General features: G+C 45.8%; 1 protein-coding gene across 1 annotated transcript in view; it reads right to left on the bottom strand.

Moving 5' to 3' along the window:
* Positions 1-18,156, bottom strand: part of RFX7 (regulatory factor X7) — a 49,519-nt gene extending 31,363 nt beyond the window's left edge. The window contains exon 1 of the mRNA XM_062501247.1: positions 18,115-18,156. The gene's annotated coding sequence lies outside the window, so the exon portion shown is untranslated. The remainder of the gene's footprint in view (positions 1-18,114) is intronic.
* Positions 18,157-19,302: the final 1,146 nt, after the last annotated feature.

Raw genomic sequence — 19,302 nt, 5'->3', positions numbered from 1 at the left:
CAGACCCTACAACCTACCAGGGAACATGTGTTGGCTGCTTTGGGTCTGCAGCAAAAAGCCTTACAGGAAAGCCCCTGGCTCACCCTAACAGCCTCAGCTTTTGACTTTTAGGGCAAAGACCTTTGAAAATTACCTTCAAGAATCCTTCAAAGGCTGTAGCAACTGAAGCTTCTAAAGGCTGAAGGCAAACTCCTGAAACTATCTTTGGGAGAATGAGATGGGGAGAAATCAGATGAAAGTATTTCCTCAAACTGCTCTTCTGCCTACTGCTGAAGTAAGTTTTCCCGGACCTATTTATGTATTTCTGCTCAGAACAGCCCTGACTTGGCAGTGGCAGAATGAGGAATGTGCTCTCTTCCCAGGTGATCAGCTGAGTTTACTTTGCACTGAGGGAGAGAGAGGGGAAAAAATGTAGAAGAATAAGGCAAAGAGATGCAATTTTTTTTTTCTAAGTGGCATAGAACCAGATGCTGCCAACCTTCCTCTAATTAAGCAATACTTCACTTTCAGGAAGAGGCAGCTGAATTGCACTGAGAAATATGGGATTACTGTATTACCAGAAGTGGCAGAATTCAGTTGCTCTGAGCATGAGTACCTCCTTAATGCTGCTAATAGGAGAAGCCTTATAACCAGAAGGGATAAGAGAAGCCTTACGTCTCTAAGACCAGAGAAAGGGAGATGGTTGGGAGAAATAAAAGAAAGCCTTTGAATTTATCAGCTACTGCCTGGTTAACCCTGAGCCTTCCCAAAGCCTGGAGAGCACTGAAACTAACCCTTAGCAGCTTTGCAGCTGAGAGCATTCAGCCCCTATGAAAGGCAGAAGTGTGACCAACACTGGGAGCACAGTGAGCACCCCTGTGAGCACCCACCCTGCAGCACAGCTCCTCTCCTGGGGCACGTGCCCAGGGCAGGATGCTGCCAAAGAGTCTCCAGGCTGAGTCCCTGGCAGAAGCAGGACAGCAGCACTTTCAGGACATCACTGTTGTGCTCAGTCAGGGGAGACCTCCCAGTCCCAAAAGTCACACGGGACATGGCTCTCACCATTCAGGCACTGGCAGTAGACTCATTCCTCAAACAGAGGAGGATGTCAACAACAATGGACCCAGTTCAACCAGACTCAGCAGACAAGTGGAGCTATAATTTGTTGTGCAAAATTTAGTAATGGTTTGAGTACATGGTCACATGTGGGAAGCCCAGAGTGATATTTTCATCAAAAGTTTGGTGCATTCAGTGAAATTGTCACAGTCTGTATCCCATTCAGCCCAAGATTGTAAATATTTGCATGAACTGAAACATCCTCCTGAAAACAGCCTCTGTATAGCTGCATTTCATATGCTTGGCACTTACTGGACAGTCTAGAGAAAACACTATTTCTGCCAAACCATAGTGCAATTGATGATAAAAACTACTTTCCATCACTGACAGTGGCTGAACCATGTATCAGGAAGACAGGGCTTAACTCCTGACCAGACAGCAAGGGCTCCCCTCTGCAGGTTCCCAGTTTCCAGTACTGGTGCACTAAGTTACATTATTACCCAATATGCAGGACTTAAGAGCAAACAGTTGCAACTAAAACAGAAAAGCCCAGTGTGCAGTTACTTACCATGGGCACAGTTACCTAGTTATTCACCTCAGGCTGCAAACCACTCTCTCAGACATCTGAGAGAGAAAATGTTTACTAAGTTGTAAATATAAACTTTCTTTGGAAAAACAGAAAAACCAAAACAAAACCAAAAAACCACCAGAGACTGTTCAGGCCACAGGAAAGATCTGAGTGGCTCCCAGGCAGCACACACAACCCTGACAGTGCATGGTGACACTGCTGCCCTGGTGTTTCACTCCCACCTGAAAACAAGCCTTCCACAAGAGAAGGATACCCAAGCTAGCAGTCAGAGCTGTCTGCCGAGGGAGTGTCTTGGCCACACAGCCTATCAAAAATCACTCTGATCTGCAAAGCCTCCATTTCCCACTGCATCAGGTGTTCTCCCATACCATCCCACAGGCTGCTTGTCAAAGTGCTCAGCGATAGGGCCCGGGGCAGTCTGGAGGGGAGCACATGAGCAGCACTGCCAGCCATGTGTCTCCAGGCACAGGAGGCATCCGGGTGTTGACAGCAGCCCAGGGACTCTTTGTCCTGTGCAGTGTCTTGCTGCCCCTTTGCCTCTTGCAAAAAACCACTGCAGCTCCCAAGGAAAACAAGTCAGACTCCACTACAAAGTACCAACAGGCAACAGTTTTGGCAAAGTCATCTTTCTGAAAGCCATGTGAAAATAGGGAGGATCATTATTAAACTGACCACATACCCTTTGGGAAAGATTCAATCTGAATTCCACAACTCTGATGACATCAGGTGACATTTTAAAAAAATTAAAAATCTCTATTTACACTGTGTGCTGTGAGGAACCACTCAATAAAACGATTACCAACCCCATTACAGTAAGTGGTACTATCAGAAAGGTACTATTATCACATCCTTACCACGACAAGCACCGTGTCCCAGCAGTGCCTGCAGCAATCAGCCCTTAATTCTTAATCTTACTGAATTAATGTTTCTCTTTCTTAGACTAACAGCTCTAAATATATCTTTATATAACCTTCCACTCAGAAGCACAAAGAAATGTTAAACTGGAGCCAAGGATCATCTAAGGAGAAAATTATGAAACAGCCGCCTATGTGTGCTGCTACTCAATTAACATCTTAACATATGCCATGTTACATTGTCTGGCTTGGCTCACAGTGATAAAGAAGTAAAATGGCTGTAAAAGCATTTCAATTAAATATTTAGAAAGCAGAGCTGCAGAAGGTTGAAACTTGTTTGAATTAGCAAAATGATGACTATCCATAGTGCTGAGGTGATGGTGTAAGAGCTCCAGCACAGGGCACGGAGAAAGGACAGCACAGCCCAGGCGGGAACGGCGCCCACCCCAGGGTCAGGAACCTCCTCCCATCCTCACCGCTCACCCCTGGGCGTGCAGCAGCCAAAAATCAGGTGGCTTCTGATGCCACCTAGGGGCTCTGTCCCTGCCTGCACTGCTCCCTCCCCCGGGAGAATCCAGTGTCATGCCCCAGACGCCAGGCACTCGAGCCTAGCACAGACATAGGCAAACAGCAGCAAAACACTGAGCACAAGACAAATCGGGTCTTTCAGGATTCAAATGAAGATATATTTTTATTCCATATAAAAGGCACAGCGACCACAACTGCATCCTAAAAGCACATGAAGTATCATTATTTCCCTAAAGTATAAATATAGAACAGTGTCCACTGGAAATATAGAAAAGTGTCCAACTCTCAGGCCTCAAAAAGTAAATAAAGTGAGTATTCACCAACTGGTAAATATTGTCTCTTTCAGTCTGAAAGCAGATTTCTCCTCAATCCCAGACAAACCACTCTTCTCATCAAAATCAGGTGGCAAACACTCAGCAAGCCAATAAAAGACTGCAACTAGAAGGGTGAACTGCAATTACTTCATCCTCCCTGTAACCTAATGCACCTCCTTCCACTCACCAGAGAGAATAGGCCAAACCAGTTCTCCATCAGACATCAGAAGGAGCATCACAGTGCTGAAAAGCTTAGTGGTTCAGCATGAAGTTAATGCAGGTTAAATGTGTCAAATGCGTGACTTCAACACTTGTTACTAAAATAAACGCAATTAGAATAGTTCAGAGGGGATAGAAATTTAATCCCTCCACCATTTCTGACACTATCATAATTTTATGAGTATAAATAATGCCAACTATACAAACAGCTGAACAAAGAAGGAAGATAAAGCTGCTAATGAAATGCCCAAGTCTCAAATGTAACCCATCGTAATCAACTGCCAAGAAATAATTAGCCATCAGAATACCTGATGTCTGAAATGTAGGTCTATAAACATCTCTTTTAGCTGCCTGAAGAAATCTAGTTGTATTCAGCGCTACAAGCTTGTTCCACTGTTCCTAAAATAACTGGGAAGAACTTGAAACAACCACATACTGCCAGGTGCTCTATTCCAACAAGACAGTCATTTAACTTCCTGGAGTTGGGGGTTTTTTAACATTTATATAAATTCACTATATTGCTACAAGTTACTGTAATGAGCTCTGAGAAGAGACAAGGAAAATGCTTTTACACAGCTCTCACTCAGGTTCTTTCAGCACTGCTCTGAATTAAAATCAGTGCATATTGTTACATTCAGGCAGGAGATTCTGTTCCAAGCATGCAGTGCCCTCTGTACAGGATGTGGGAAGATAATATGACTTCAGAGGAACTTCATCCTGTATTTATTACCAACAATCTACAATCTCAAAAAAGCATCATGAAAAAAGACTGTTTCAGTAGAAATTTCATCTCAGGAATGTCCCACTGAAAGCAGAAAGATGGAAACAGTCACCAGACATGCAGGTTTGTGGCTAAGCAGCAAATAATCTATTGCAACAACTTACATACTCCAAAACTGCTGGGTTTAAAACTAATTATGAAAAAAAAAAAAAAATCAACCTTTTGTTGCTTCAGAATCCAGTCTACAGATAGCTAAGAGATCTGCTGCACTATTTTGAGCCGAGGTCTTCAGAAGCCCCACCACAACATTATTACTTAAGGGTCTGAACAGGAGGTGCTGTAAAGCCAGCCATGAGAGACACTGGGATTTTTCTCCAGCCTTTGTCCCACATGGCTCTAAGAAACGATGCCTAGGAAAACTAGGGGGGTGACACTCCTCAGCAGCTCTTAAAAACCAAACAGGAAATTAAGTGCATCTACCAAACATGTGCACAAAACTGTTTCTCTTCCGCGCCTGCAGAGCCAACAAGTTGAGGAGGAGGAGGAAGGCAGCACCTTGCTGTGCATCACAGCCTGCCACAGACCTGGTCCTCTGCTGCCCTTCCTTTGGGAAGTGGTGACTACAGCTGATGGCAAAGCAAAACAATACTCATGAAGGAAACAAGAAGAGTTCTACACTCTGCTTACGTGTAACACACACCCAGAAATGTACAAATCTGCACAGGGCTGTGTTTACTGTACATAGCTCAGAGCTCAGCTGAATTCAACAGAACAGCTCCCAGTGTCAGCAGCTCTGCAGCAAGGCTTTCCTACCACACGTGTTTCCCAATGCTGGCACAGGTGCCTGGATGGCAGATGTAAGCCTGCTGATAAAAACTGTGTTTCTTCTTATTTATTTCACATTATTTCCTTCAACATATTCCAGACCAACAGCTATCCTGGTTATATTCTATTAAGAGAGAGATTTGCTGCTACTGGTTGTACCTCTTTATTTCCCTATTCATTTGATACCCAGGGGCTGTCACATGGTTTGCAGTGCCACACCCCAGTCCTGTCCAAGCTCTTCTGTGGCTTTATCTTGAGGGAGCAGATGAGACCCCCCCTGCCCTGCAGAGCCTCACACGCCACTCAAGTCACAGCAAGCCAGCACCCAGACACTGCTCACAGCCATCCCCTCCCCAAAACCTGTCCATCCCACTGTCAGCCTGGAAAGTGAGCCCCAGCCTTGCCAGCACACTGCCATCTCCATGCTCCCTGGGCCTGGCACACACTGGGAAGCAGAGGAGCAGTCCAGGGGCTGCCCTTGGCCTTTCACAGCCACTGCACTGAGGAGGCCCAGCTTAACCCGCAGGGTTTTCCTGGCACTCTCTTTGTCCCTCCTCTGTGGTACATCCTTCTCTCCCCTCCACACTGAACAGCTCTCCCATAGGCATCAGCCTGTCCTTTTGCAAACAAATCCAGCTTTTATTCAGCCTTCTGCTCTCAACGCTGCTTGCAACATCCTATTACCCCTGCTTCTGCCCTAATTCCGGCACACACGCATTCCTCCTTCTCTCCTTGCTCCCTTTTCTCTTATGGCCAGGCTGCCCACCAAACAGCTCCTCTGCACCCTTTTTTCCACTTGAGGAACCTGTACCCAAATGCTGACTCTCAGGGAATGCAATTCTTGCAGCCTCTTAGGTTTCCCTGTGCTGAGTAATGCCCTGAGTATCTACATTCACTCTCCAAGCATCTGCCTGCTAAAAGGGTCACTCGCTTCTTTCCTGCTAGATAGGCATGGCTTCACTGCCATAGGAAAGGCAACTTCTCTTCAACTTGTGCCACATTTCTCATTGGCACATCCCAGAACCCTCTCCTGTCCTTGACTTTACTATCAGGTAAAAATTTAAAGCTGAACACATGCAGGATGAACATGGCACTGCTGCCTGATGGTGACCATAGAACCTCCCACCTCAGAAGACTCCCCCTTGTTCAGCTCCCACAGGCTCCTTCAGGCATCCACCCTTCTTCAGCCTTGCACCTGCACAGAGGCACTTCTCACTCACCTCTGCTGATCAGCTTCAACCCACTCTAGGCACAGAAGCTATCTGGTCTCTGTTAACAAAGAGTTGCAAGGAGCCAGAAAACTCTTGCCTATCTCAAAGGTCAGCTCCCTGAATGCTAAAGCAATCTAACTCATCAGCTTTCCATCCCCTGCTTCTGGGGGTAGAAAAAAAATCATCTATGTGGCACCTTTTAAAATGGTTTTAAATCCTAATCTAGGATCTCCAGAAGAGTTACAAACACAAGCTACTCCAATTCTTAAGTATTTGTTTCAAAATGTTTGAGTTTCCCTAGCCTACCAGGTAAACTTTAGTTTATTTGCAGACTCAAAAGCCCGTCTAAACCTGTAAACTGCACTTGCTTAAAATTAAAGCTTCATTAAATGTAATTAAGCTAAAGCTAAGTTCATACATGCATGCATGTATTTCAGTTTGCACTTACATAGCTGAGTTGAAACACAACTGCACTCACTCCTAGGTGGCAAATTAACTCTGTCCAACAGGTACCTCGCATGGCCCTGCACGGCAGGACTGGCTGCTCCCACCTGGGTCATGTCTGCAGCTCTGGGGCTGCCACCATCAGGCCAGCCCAGCTCCACAGCAGCAGCACAGAGCTGCAGGGCAGCACTGCACAACCTGCAGTGTGGGGCAGGCCAACACCAAGCACTGCAGCCCTCGCACTGCCTCCTTCCCTGCTAGGCTGCCTCGGCAGCTGGGAAGACTGAACGAGTGAGTCTATCAGAATACTTCATCTAAAACATGCTCATGAATGGAAATTATCAACAGCAAGCATCTGACCAGCATTTGATAACCCACAAGTTGATGGTTCAGTCCTCAGAATAAGGAACAATGTGTGTTGCCTTGCCATCCTACTTCTACAGGCAACCAGAGGGACAAGACCTAAAAACCTAACAACTTACCACTTTCTTCTCAAGTAACACATCTGCTTTGCAGATACAGCATCATCCATTTTGATACCCATTTCAGAAGTTTTCATATTGTCATGGTTTTCTTTTGAAAATGCAGCATAGGGCATGCAACCTGTCCCTAGTACAAAGAACTGAAGCCATAGCCACACAGGCCACTGAGTATTAGCACCCTATTCAGATAATTCAAAGAACACCTGCATAGATTGATTACTCACAGTATGTACATTCCAAACACTCCTGGGAGCTGCACAGTTACACCACAACTTACTAAGTAAAAGAGTATAAAAACCAGAAAAGGCCGTCCTTGATCTAGATCAGATTTCAGAAAAGCTGAAACTTCTTCAGAACTAAACTTCTGACTTTCAAAAAATCATAATACCATAGAACTGTATTTCAGATGTATGTAGACAGCTCTAAAGCAATACCCACCAGGATAACAGGGCTGTTGTCAATCGCCTGTTGGCTACCACATGTTTTCAGCATCTAACAATCCACTGAATTATGCTTCTGTGTAAGTCTCACACTGATGTTACCCACAGTTACTTGTCTGAGGGGTCCTTCCAGGAGACATTGTTTAAGAGCAGAATTGATCATCTGGATTTTCATTCCTGTGAATCACATCATGCGTAAACATTCCAGTGGGAGAGCAGATGTCTGCATTACGAGAATGAAAATGTCCTTTCCTGATTATTAACACAGTTTGATTTCAGTTTTCACAGTGAACTATATGCTGCTTTGCCACTCCTTTGCTCAGGAGCTGAACTGATCAAGCCAAAACTGCAACTCACCTTTCTGAATTTGACAAATTCCAGAAGAATACAACATACTCAAGCTATCTCCTGATCCTACACTGGGCCTCACATACTACAAAGCTACTGCTATTTAAAGTCATGTCAGCAGTAACAAAGAACTTTACTAAAGTAACAAGAATCACTGTGAAGTGACAAATAACAATCATTAGTTCTGCACTGCAAACACTCACCCATTTCAAGAATTTTCACCCTAAACAGCTGGAGCCATTCACCTACAGCATCCCAGTGCACACATGGGTGACTACGTGTTCACAGAGAGGCTTCCACACACAGAACCATGATACACATGAGCTAAACTGTGTTTTTCAATTAAGTCACAAGTTTCACCAATTTGATAGTACAAACCATAGTGATATATGAACCCACATTCCTATCCCCTCCAAGAGAAGTAAGCTGCTAGCAAGAAAGATGCAGTCTATGCAGATATGTTCCATGAAAGCTAAGTGGGGACTGCCTAAACACACTGGTACTGAACAAAGTATTTTGTTTCATGTTTATTCTTAGCCTTAGAGCTCAAGACTATTACCATTTTTTTAGCTGCTATTAACGGAAAACTGGCTACTCAGACTATCTACAGGGTAATCAGACACCTGGATTCTACTCAGAAGTAATCAATGAGAGGTGTCTGCATATCTTCATGGATCACAGGTTAATTATACAGGTTACCAAATCTTAAGGGTCAGTATTTTAGCATTTTTTGCATGATAAAATGATGCTCAAGATTAATTTTTAACTGAAGATTCACTATGAACTGTGTTTAGACAAACCTTTGTCCAGTGTAATTAAACACACACAACCCACCAACATTTCCAAGTATTTGATTTGATTCAGCAAGCTACCTCCCAACAACTAACAGATTATGTTCAAAAAAGCCTTTTCCAGGGATATTTCTCACATTTTAAAACTATATCTATCATTCTCATTTCACTCACTTTTTGAATGGAAGAGGCAAATACTTTTTCCTCAGCTGCCATTTCATTTCGCAACTTCTTAGGAGACAGTGATTGAACTATACCACTGGAATCAAGCATAATGAAGGTAATGTTGCAGAGCAGGCTCCTGGAGCCAAAAGCTGGCTTAGCTCTTCAGCAAAATGTGGTTCCAGGTGTGCAGCTTCCAATTACTGCCAGTGAGTAACTTGACTGTCTCTTAAATATCAATTAATTCATTTAGTTTATACGGCCTCTATTAGCAACTGTAGGCCCTCATCATTCATCATGCCAAAAGACTTAATACAGAAAGAAAATCAAACCATAAAGAAAATTGATCTACCTTTTATACACCCTTAATGAAAGGAATTTTGTCACACTTTGTCAGAGCTTGGATAAAAAGTTTGTGGCACAGTCCAACTCCTGCAAAAATAGCTCAAAATTATTTTTAGCCTTTTCTTCAGACAGTCCCATCACAGCAGAAGGAGCTGCAGCTTTCACCAAGGGCTGGCCAGCCTCAAAGATGCCTCAGCCACAGCTACCAACTTCCACAGAAGCAGCACATGGACCATAGAGCAATCGTGACCTCGCACCAGCATGGTGCAGGAGATGGGAGCTCCGAGTGGAGGATGCCAAGCACCACGAGCACAGCTCCCCTTGGCAGGGCACCCTCTTCCCAAGGAACTACTGCCCACACACCCTCAGCACACACAGCAAACTGCTCCTGCCTGAGGATGTCCAGCCCTGAAGTAGAAGCCTCGAGTCTCGATTTCACACTGCCTCCAGACACCGCATTCGCACGGGATCCAGAATCCCCTTACAGAATTCTCTCCCTGGTTTAATAAGCCCTCAAGCCTCTCAAGTACTTTCCTTCACTGAACTAGCAATAAAACTAACACGTGGCTCTGGAAGAAGGAGCTGTCATATTTTTTCAGAGCAGATTAAAAAACGAGACTAAAATTCCATCCACAAAAATATTAAATAAATGTTAAAGCTTTTCAGTTTAGAGGCCTTCAAAGAATTACCACTTGTGGTACTGAGTAACTGCCTCTCCAGTCTGTATTTTAATGTAGCAGTGGTTCTGAAGAGGAAGGGAGAAAGCACAAAGGAATACTTCCACTGAAGTCACAAAGGCTACTCTAGATATATTCAAGCAATTTCTAAACAAGGGCAAGAAGGCGGTAAGGCAAAAACAGGAGAACAAACTGCCCATCCTATTATGCAGCACACTTTCCTTACACACTAATTTTTGTTTGTCCAAAGGATGCTTGTGGTAGCTACTTACAAGGCAACCTCATCCATACTGAGAAAAAGTTCCAACAGTTTGTATTGCTGACCACTTTAAAAACAGTATAACTCACTGCTTTATATGCAAAGTCATGAACTGCAATTCCTGCTTTCCAGTGCAATCTGACTTCTTCACCCACAGGTGACCCAACAACCTTGTAATGGCACTCAGGAATTTCTGACTGAGAAATACAGATTGCCCGCATGGCTGTGAGGCCATCCATCAGAAAGGACAGCCATTGATCACGGACCTTGACATTTAACCACAAACTGCCTCTCAGGGGGAGATACAAACATGCCTCATTTAACAAACAAGTTCTCCCCAGGAACAAGATTTTCCTCCCAAACTCGAAGCACCTGACAATGGGCAAGGGACAGCACTCCCGGGCAGCGGCAGGGAAAGCTGAGCAGGACTCATCCCTGGGGAGGAACACAGGTACAGCCCAGACAGGCAGGGACATGTGCTGTCCTGGAACAGCCAGGGCTGCCCTTGCAGGGGTCTGGGGGGCACAGCTGGGGAGGGACAGCAGCTCGCAGGGTGCAGGTCCCACTAGCCAGAGCAGCCCCCAGCCCTGCAGCAACACCCGGCCTCCCCACCCTTTGACAAGTACAGTGTCACCACAGCAACCACAAACAATTAAAAAGAAGCAACAAGGAAAATACTTGGGAAGTTTTGAATGTTTTTTTTCTTCCACCGTCTTAATGATTAAACATTCAGCAACACAAAACACTGGGCAGCTTACTGAAAGTCTGTTGATGGCACAGCAGCTGATAAAAAGCATCCTACTTGATGAGAGATAATCCTTTTTCCATTAAATCAAGAAAGCATTAAAATTGAGATACTGGCTAACTCCATTTAGAACAAAACAAAACAAATCCCTCAAAATTCCCAAAGATCTAATGGAACACCACAAAACATCCCACCACTTCCAGAATTTTTAGATTTAGGGGATTCTTCTCACTGGCTTGGAAGCACCAATTTGTGCTGGCCTTTTGCTCAGGCTGTTTCTGGGTGACAGTGCACTCATTGCTTTTTCACCTATTCAATTTACCTTTTGAATTACCTGAGAGCTTTGTAACACGCAGCCCAGCATTGTACCCGGCCTGCTCCAGAGGGAAGCGAGGAAGCTACCTCCCTGTCCTCATCACCATAGTTTAAAAATAAAGAGCTCCTTATTTATATATGAGGTTTTGTAATATTAGATATTAGAAAGGCTTGTACCAAAAATCCAAATTTGGATCCTGATCTGAATTTTGCAGCTCTGGCCCTTCTCCAAATACTTCTGTTTGGCAAGCAGCTGAGTAGAGTAACAAGAGAAGGCAACATACATAAGTTATGGGATCTGTATAAAAACATTAAGCTCAACCTCTGCTCTCAAAACTACACACACACACACACAAAATGACTAACAAAACAACAAAATCACCCCAAGCTCCAATTAATTAAAATATTAATCAGTGCTTCAGTACAAGTCTGATCACCCCAACTTGAGCACTACTGTCATCTCACCCAATTACATGACTGTTTTCTGATTAATTTATACAGTATCCAGAAACTTTCAGGGGGAGTTTCCAAGTGCTCTTTTCAGGTAGAGATTTGGATTCCTACTTGCCAGTGGCATACAAACACATGTAAATAACGAAGAACTCTCCCAAATGGCAAGCAATTCAGCTACAGAGGCCTGGGATAAAAGGACTCATTAGAACTGCTGCTCTGAACCACAATGTCACACCATCTGACTTGCATCAATGAAGAAATTCCTGCAATGGAAAGTAAAATGTTTATGAAACAAGGAATTGTGTATGTTTGATGCTGTGAAGTCAACAACTGCATGCACTCCAAATAACCAACAGTAAAACTTATCCAAATATTTTATCACTTGAATAGTGCTTTTCCCCCATACAGTTTTTAGATTCTATTGCTTCAACAAACAAACAAAACCCACAAACAAGACTGAAAAATCTACTCTTCCTAAAAGCAGGTTTTATAAAGACCTTTTTTCTGCAAAGCTATTCCCTCCAACTCAGAGCCAGGATATTCAATAAAACCTCAGCTCCATTCTCCAAAGGTTACATAAAGGTCACCATTCATTTTACTCAGGTTTATTTTCTAACCTTGTAAAAACGCCTGCAGACCAAATTGGCTTCCACACCTGCTGACCTAGAAACTCCAGCACTGTGGTGGCCGTGCCCCGTTTTGGAAAGTTGCTTCTCCTGCCACGCCTGTGCCCTGGCACTGATTGCTGAGCTGCCTGCTGCTGGCACCCAGAGCCTTTCCCAACAGCACAGGATGCACTGCAGCAGGGAAGACCAAAAACATTTGAATCCTGCTTGGGTGAGAAGGAATTCTTCTGGGGGGTTCCCCACAGAAGGAGTTTCCTGCATTCAGGAATGTGTAGTAGCAGATAAAGGCTGTACCTGGCCCTTGTTCAGAGGAGTGGAAGGTCTCTGAACAACACACAGAGGCCACCTCCAGGAGAGGTCAAGTAGAGAAAGGGACAAACAGTGTACGATTTATTTTGCCTAATTCATGAGTTCTGCACCACATATGGTTACACCCTGATTTAAAATTTGTTTGCAGTAAGAGAATTAGGCACATGAAGTGATCGGATGGATTGTTTTATGAAAACATCTTTCCTAGGAGCTGGCCCTCACCTCAGAATTTTATTTTTTTTTTTCCCTCCACAATAACTACATGGGAACTTGTACAGAGCCAGGGGGAGTGAAACAAAACAAATTCCACTTTCTATTCTTATCAATTTGGGGAAGCAGAATGTGAAGAAGAATGACAAACTGCTAAATGTTTTGCTCAAGGAGGGGTGACCTTTCCTGAAATCACCATGAACTACTCTAAAACATGGCTCACAGTTCAATTTTTTGCTGTATATTTGACTGCTTATACAGTCCTTATATATCAGGAAACGCATTCAGGACAGGCAAACCTTACGTTCACCTGGAAAAGTGGAACCAAGAAGCCAGGGAAAACTGAGTCAGGGACAAGAAATGTTTGCAGTTTTACACATCATCTCTCAGCTGAGGGGCTCAAGGTACTTTTTCAAAGGAGGCAAACACACTTCTAATGTTGTATACACTAGGTGAAATAAGTGCAGCCTGTACATCTGTCAATGATAATTACTTGATTTTCCTCACAGAAGTCAGTAATCTATAATTGAAGAATTATAATCTGTGCTTCCCACCTCCAACAATGAATTAACTCGGATGAAGGAGAGAATCGGCAGCTGAATTTTTGGGCTGGGGGCACAGAATAACCACAAGTACTCTGCAATCAGAGGAAATTTTGAGTTCTCTCAATTTTGACAGGCTACTTAACAAAATACTGAAGGTTATTTTAGGGCTTTCCTCTCTTATTTCCCATCTCCCTCTCTCAAGCTATAAGAGAAAATGCAGATGGATTGGTTTACACATTAATCCAACCTGACTCAAGAAATAATTGTTTTAAAAAAATACACACAGAAATTTCAACTGCAGAAGAAAACTACCAAAAAGGTATGGCTTTATTTGCTAAAAGCCTGAAACACATACCCCTCAAGCTTCCCTCTTCATTGCCAGGCATTTTATTAAAAATACCAAGACGGTCAATCAGTTTTTCTGCAGACCTAACTATACAAATAAGTAGCAATTCCTACTATGAAAACCTCAATGGCACTTCCCAAGTTGCAGAACATTTGCTCTGCCAACAGCTAAGTGATGATCCACGTTTGCTGACAATGCCTAATGAGAAGTGATGGATGCAACTGCAGGAGAGAGCAGAAATGTTCTAAGTCATAAAAAAGAATGGAGCTTTCCAAAGATTAGAACACACTGGTCTTACAATCAGCCAATCTGGTTCTCTAGCACAATACCAAGAGCCCAAAAGTAACAAGGGCACAATTCAACTCCTACTCTTTCTTCAGCATGAGACAAACTGGGCATTAGGACACATAATTTAGGCACTGCCCAGACTCGCTCATGTGGTTTTCCAATACAACTCCTAGCTAGAAGAGCACTTTGAGGACAAAAATTATGGGTCTAAAACCCACACCCACGTCCAGCTGAAATGGCTGCAAATGCAGTGCTTTTTTTTTGTCACTCCACACTGCCTGGTTCTCAGCTTGGTTTACATACAAGACACTGGGGCGGAGAAGGAGAGAAATTAATCTCTCAAGCAGAATTGCTATATTCAAATCCTAACAGATGCCTTTAGGACAAAAAGAGCTGAGATGCAGGCAAGGTGAAAGAAGATGGGGCCAACCCATGCACAGATGCAAGCACCAGATTATTGTTTACAATGGTAAATAAGTAAGTGCTCATTGCAGAACCATCACCAGTTATTCGCAACAGCGAACAAGAAAGCAAACCCGTCCGTTCCTTCAATGTTCACAGCTACTGGATTTGGATTAATACTCTGAGTGGAGGGATTAAATTGCCTAAAACTGTTGGTCTTTTTCTTTTATGCAAGAGATGACAGACCCTCAGCTGACACCATCTTCCCTTGGCCATCTCTGCATCTCAATCCTCGTGCCATGCTGCTTTTACATCCGTGCTTTGCTGGCTGTCTTCAGCTGTCAATGCTATACCGTGTAGACTCTGTCTTCACCACCATATGTTTGGGTACAGAAACATCATATACAAATAGCACACATTTGGTAATACAGTACCCTCACCCAAAGAAATAAGTGAAACCCCATTAGTCTATATGCTCAGACAGCTGACTAGGGAGGTTTTCCCGCCTCGGGCTCCAACGTCTGGACAAAAAGCTATTAATAAATATGAAAGCTTTAATAAATCTAAAGAGAAATAAAAACAGGCAGATTAAGGCCCAGTGTCCAGCGAAGACCAGGGCAATTTACAAACCCACCCATGCTGACACTAATCAGCCAGGCTGGGCTCCCAAAGACGGGTTCTCTCTGTCTAGACTTCTAATCCGTCAGTGGGAAAAGACATCCAGCATTATTTCTGCCTGCTTCACCCACACCGTAAGAACACATCCAACCGCCTCAGCAACTCACACACGCAGCACAGAACAAAACCAGACACCACTTTGCTGTATGTGTTCAAGGGGGGCAGGCAGCACACAAATACAGATAGACAGTGATGAGCTTCAATTACTGTAACCAAATAGCAGTTAAATACCTGTATGTGATGGTGTATTGCAAATAAATACTTCCTGATTTGTTTATAAACACAGCTAAGTCACTCTTATCTTCCCCTCCTCAACTCAAACCAGTGGTCGCCTTATATACCAAAAAACACCCCAACAAAAAAAGCCCAAACCCAACAGTCTGGGCACCTAAAAAGCATAGTTTCAGTCTTCAGTGCCTATACTGACCATGCCTGCAAATGGAACCAGCAGGGCTTAAACTATTTTTTTAATATAAGGGACTCCACATGCACACAATTACTTAATATGTTTTTGTCAAACTACATTTTAATTTAATAAACAGAATAAAATAAGTATGAACAGAGTTAATTAATATCTCATTATCCCACTCGTGGCCTGCATCACTCTCTATATTTATAAAGAGAGTAAAGGGGAGGGACAAGCACAGACTTGTTTGTGATCCTCAAGTCCAGTATTTACATAGCTGCTATTATTTTGCTATACTATTTTCATTAGCAATACAATTTGAAGACTGAAACCTTTTAAAAAATCAGCCAAACAAAAAAATATTGTAACAAACATAACCAACAAAAAGCCTCCATCCACTACACACAAACATGTAGGAAAAAAGGAGGTAGGAGAAAACAACAGAGAAGAGCACTGAGCTGGATGTGCTAAACCTGCTGGGAAGCAAAAGGGAAAACTGAATGCACCAACCTGCCAGCACATGCAACTGGCACAGCAGGGGAAGAGGGGAGGAAGAGGAGGGAAGGCAAAAAGAGGAAGAAGCTCTTACATTACACCTCGTTCTGTTAACAGCAGTGCATTGCTATTTTCACAACCAGCCTTCCACAACCTCTCCTGCTGTTTATCCATCTCCAGCACCCACTGAACAGAAAGCAAACTTCAGGCTGCCAGTACAGGAGACTTTCCACTGTTTATTGGGGTGCAGTGGGCACAACAACCCCAGCAGTATTCCTCATTCTTGCTGTGCCAAAGCAACCACTGCATCTCCAGAAGATGCAAATTAACATTGAACTCCAACCTCAAATGAAGATTGCTTGATCACAATAGAGAAATGTAAGATTTGAAGACACCAAAAGAAAATATTTTCTTATAAAAAATAACCTTATCTTCAAATACTGCATTTCAACAGCACAACCTGCAGGGAAGGATGCTGCCTGAGAGCAGCAGGGAAGTTGAAGCCCGGTGCAGGAAGCAGGTAGCCAGGAGGAACACTCTGAGAAGGTGAGGAATGCCTGTGAAAGTACCAGGAGACAGGGCTGCAAGGTGCTGGAAAAAAAAAACCTCTGCTGGTCACAGGCACTTGGCACCAGGCGAGTGAGTCGCTCACCCCAAGCAAAACGCTTCATTCCTTTGAACCAAACATGGGCTTGGGCTAGTCACCAAGTTCACCTGAACCAAACAAGTCGTTCTCATTTCAGAAGCTAACATATGTGCTCTTTTGTCTAGAAAAGAAAACCCACAATAAAAGCAGAGATTTTACTTAGTAGCCATTTTGTCTTCAACTTGGACATGATACCTAATCTGGATGCAATGTAAACATGCTCTCCGAGGCTCATTTTAAAACAGCGTGTTAATGCAAAGAGAAGGAAACATGAAAAGACCATCACTAAATACCATCATAAATTAGGAGGATGTGAAGATTTTACAATCCAAAAAGACAGAAAATTCAGCAGTTCATATTCCTTCTCTAGGTCATATTGCAGAGAAGACCAAAACAAAAGGTAGCAAGTGTGGATGAAGGAGAGTGAGCTGTTATTTACTGTTTAAATAAATAAAAACAACCACCATCACAATAGTAAATGCAATTTCAGTATGCCATACAATAAAAAAATCTGAAGGTAAAATTATATTTAGATTCTCTTTTATTTTCTAGCGACATCCATTCAAACCACATAACTGGAATATGACGTAATATGCAAGCTAGATCAGTATGTTTTTATTGGGATGAGTATATGTATAAAATACACATGGTGTGTGTGTGTACAAAGGAAAACATTACATGAGTAACCTGTACTTACAACTCCCAACTTTCACTACTCTTAATCAGTGCCCTCAGTCAAAAGCAGGTCTTAAAAACATACATAAAATACAAATGCTGCAGATGACAGACTCTTGCATATATTAAAAAAAAACAACAACAAAAAAGTGCTTTATTTGCAGCAAGCTACACTCGACTCACCTCGTTCCCCCAATAAACATAAAATAAAATTCTTAAACAAAATGCTGGTTTACTAAGAAACTGAATTTTTAGGGGGAAAAAAAATCAACAAAAATAACCTGGATTCCTATGCAGAAACTTGAAAACCACCGTGAGCTCCAGCCAAAACTGCATTTGAACTGCCTGGCTGGACCTCAGAAGAGCAGAGGTTTAAGGGAGGCCGGACAATCGCACCCTTCCCGCCCGGCTCCGCATCCCCCGCCGCGCTGGGGGTTCATGTGCGCGCTCCGAGCACGGCCGGGAGCGCGGGGGCCGCGCAAGACGCGCCCGTTCGCAGCGCCTGCGGCAGGTGACCCGAGCCCGCCGCCCACCGCGGCCGGGCAGCGCCGCCGCCCGCCCGCACACGGGGCCGGTCCCGCCCGGCCGGCACCGCCCGCGGCCGCGGCCCGGCCGCGACCCCCGCCCGCGACGGCGGCGCGTGCCCCGCGCCGCCCGCACAAAGGGGCCGCGCCCGCGCGGGTCCCCCCCGGCCCTTCCCCCGCTCCCCCGGCCCGGGGCCCGGTCCTTACCAGATGGAGCTGCGGATCTTGTGCTGCAGCGCGCTGGCCTCGCCGCCCTGCAGCCCCGGCACCAGGGCCGGCAGGGCCCCGCCGGGCGCGGGGGTGCCGGCGAGCCGCCGCGGCGGCTGCCCCCCCTCCGGCTGCTGCTCCTCGGCCATGGGACGCGAGCGGCGCTGGCCGCACTAGGCCTCTGCCGCAGCGCTCGAGTGAGTCGCCTTCCCCCGCTGCCCGGGGGACATCACGGGCGGAACCCGTCCCGCCGCTACGCCGCAGGATGGCGAGCCCGGCCCGCGGCTCGGCGCATGGCGCCCGGCCCCCGCCGCCCCCGCGCAGGGTCGCTCCGCGCTCCCCCGCCCCGCAGCAGCACCTGGCCCGGCCCGGCCCGCCCCGCGCCGCTCCTCGCCCCGCGGCCGCCGTGCCCGCCCGGCCGCCGAGTGCGCAGGCTCGGCGTGCCCGACACACGGGCCGCCCCGCGCCGCCGCTGCCGCCGCCGCCGGGGAGGGGGCCGGGGCCGGGGCCGGGGCCGGAGCTGGGGGCGGCGACCGCAGCCGGAGCGGGGGGCGACCCCCTCCGTCAGCCCGGGACCCCCGCCGCGGTGGGGAGGGAGGCGGACTGCGCCCGGAGCGGCCCGGCGGCGCAAACAACACGTGTGTGTTCGTGTCTGTGTGCGCGTGTGTCTGTGTGTCCGTCTGTCTGTGTGTCCCCGTGTGTCACAGCGCACACCGTGCAGCACCCGCCGCTGCCCCGCCGGCCGGGCGCGCCGCAGACACGTGAAGGCGCTGCGGCGGCAGCAGCATTACATCAGCTGCGGCACCGCGGCCGGGTGCGCCCGCAGCCCCCGCGCCCGGCCCGCCCTCCGCCGCGGCTCGTAACAAAATAACAAGTGCCGCCGTGCTCACATGGCCCCGAGGAAGGCAGACAGCGGCACGGGCGGCGGTAGGCCGGGCCGTCGCTCGCCCTCAGGCTTCCTGCGTGTGCCCTAGACATAAGCCGGGCTGCCATTAGTCCCACCGGCCTTTACTCGCAACCTTTCCGTGAAAGCATTTTCCGAAAATTTAAATCGTGCGGCTACCACAACGGCTTTCTCTGAACTACAGGCACAAGCCGTATTCCTGCTCCTTGGGATCGTGGCTTTTAATGAAAAAAACAAAAAAAAAAAAACAACCAGAGGAACTGCACAGCCTGGGATAGTGGGCA

The sequence above is a fragment of the Cinclus cinclus genome, chromosome 13 (genome assembly GCF_963662255.1).
Source record: "Cinclus cinclus chromosome 13, bCinCin1.1, whole genome shotgun sequence".
NCBI classification, from domain to species: Eukaryota; Metazoa; Chordata; class Aves; order Passeriformes; family Cinclidae; genus Cinclus; species Cinclus cinclus.
The sequence above is the reverse complement of the archived record's forward strand: the minus strand, read 5'-3'. Positions and strand labels throughout refer to the sequence as shown.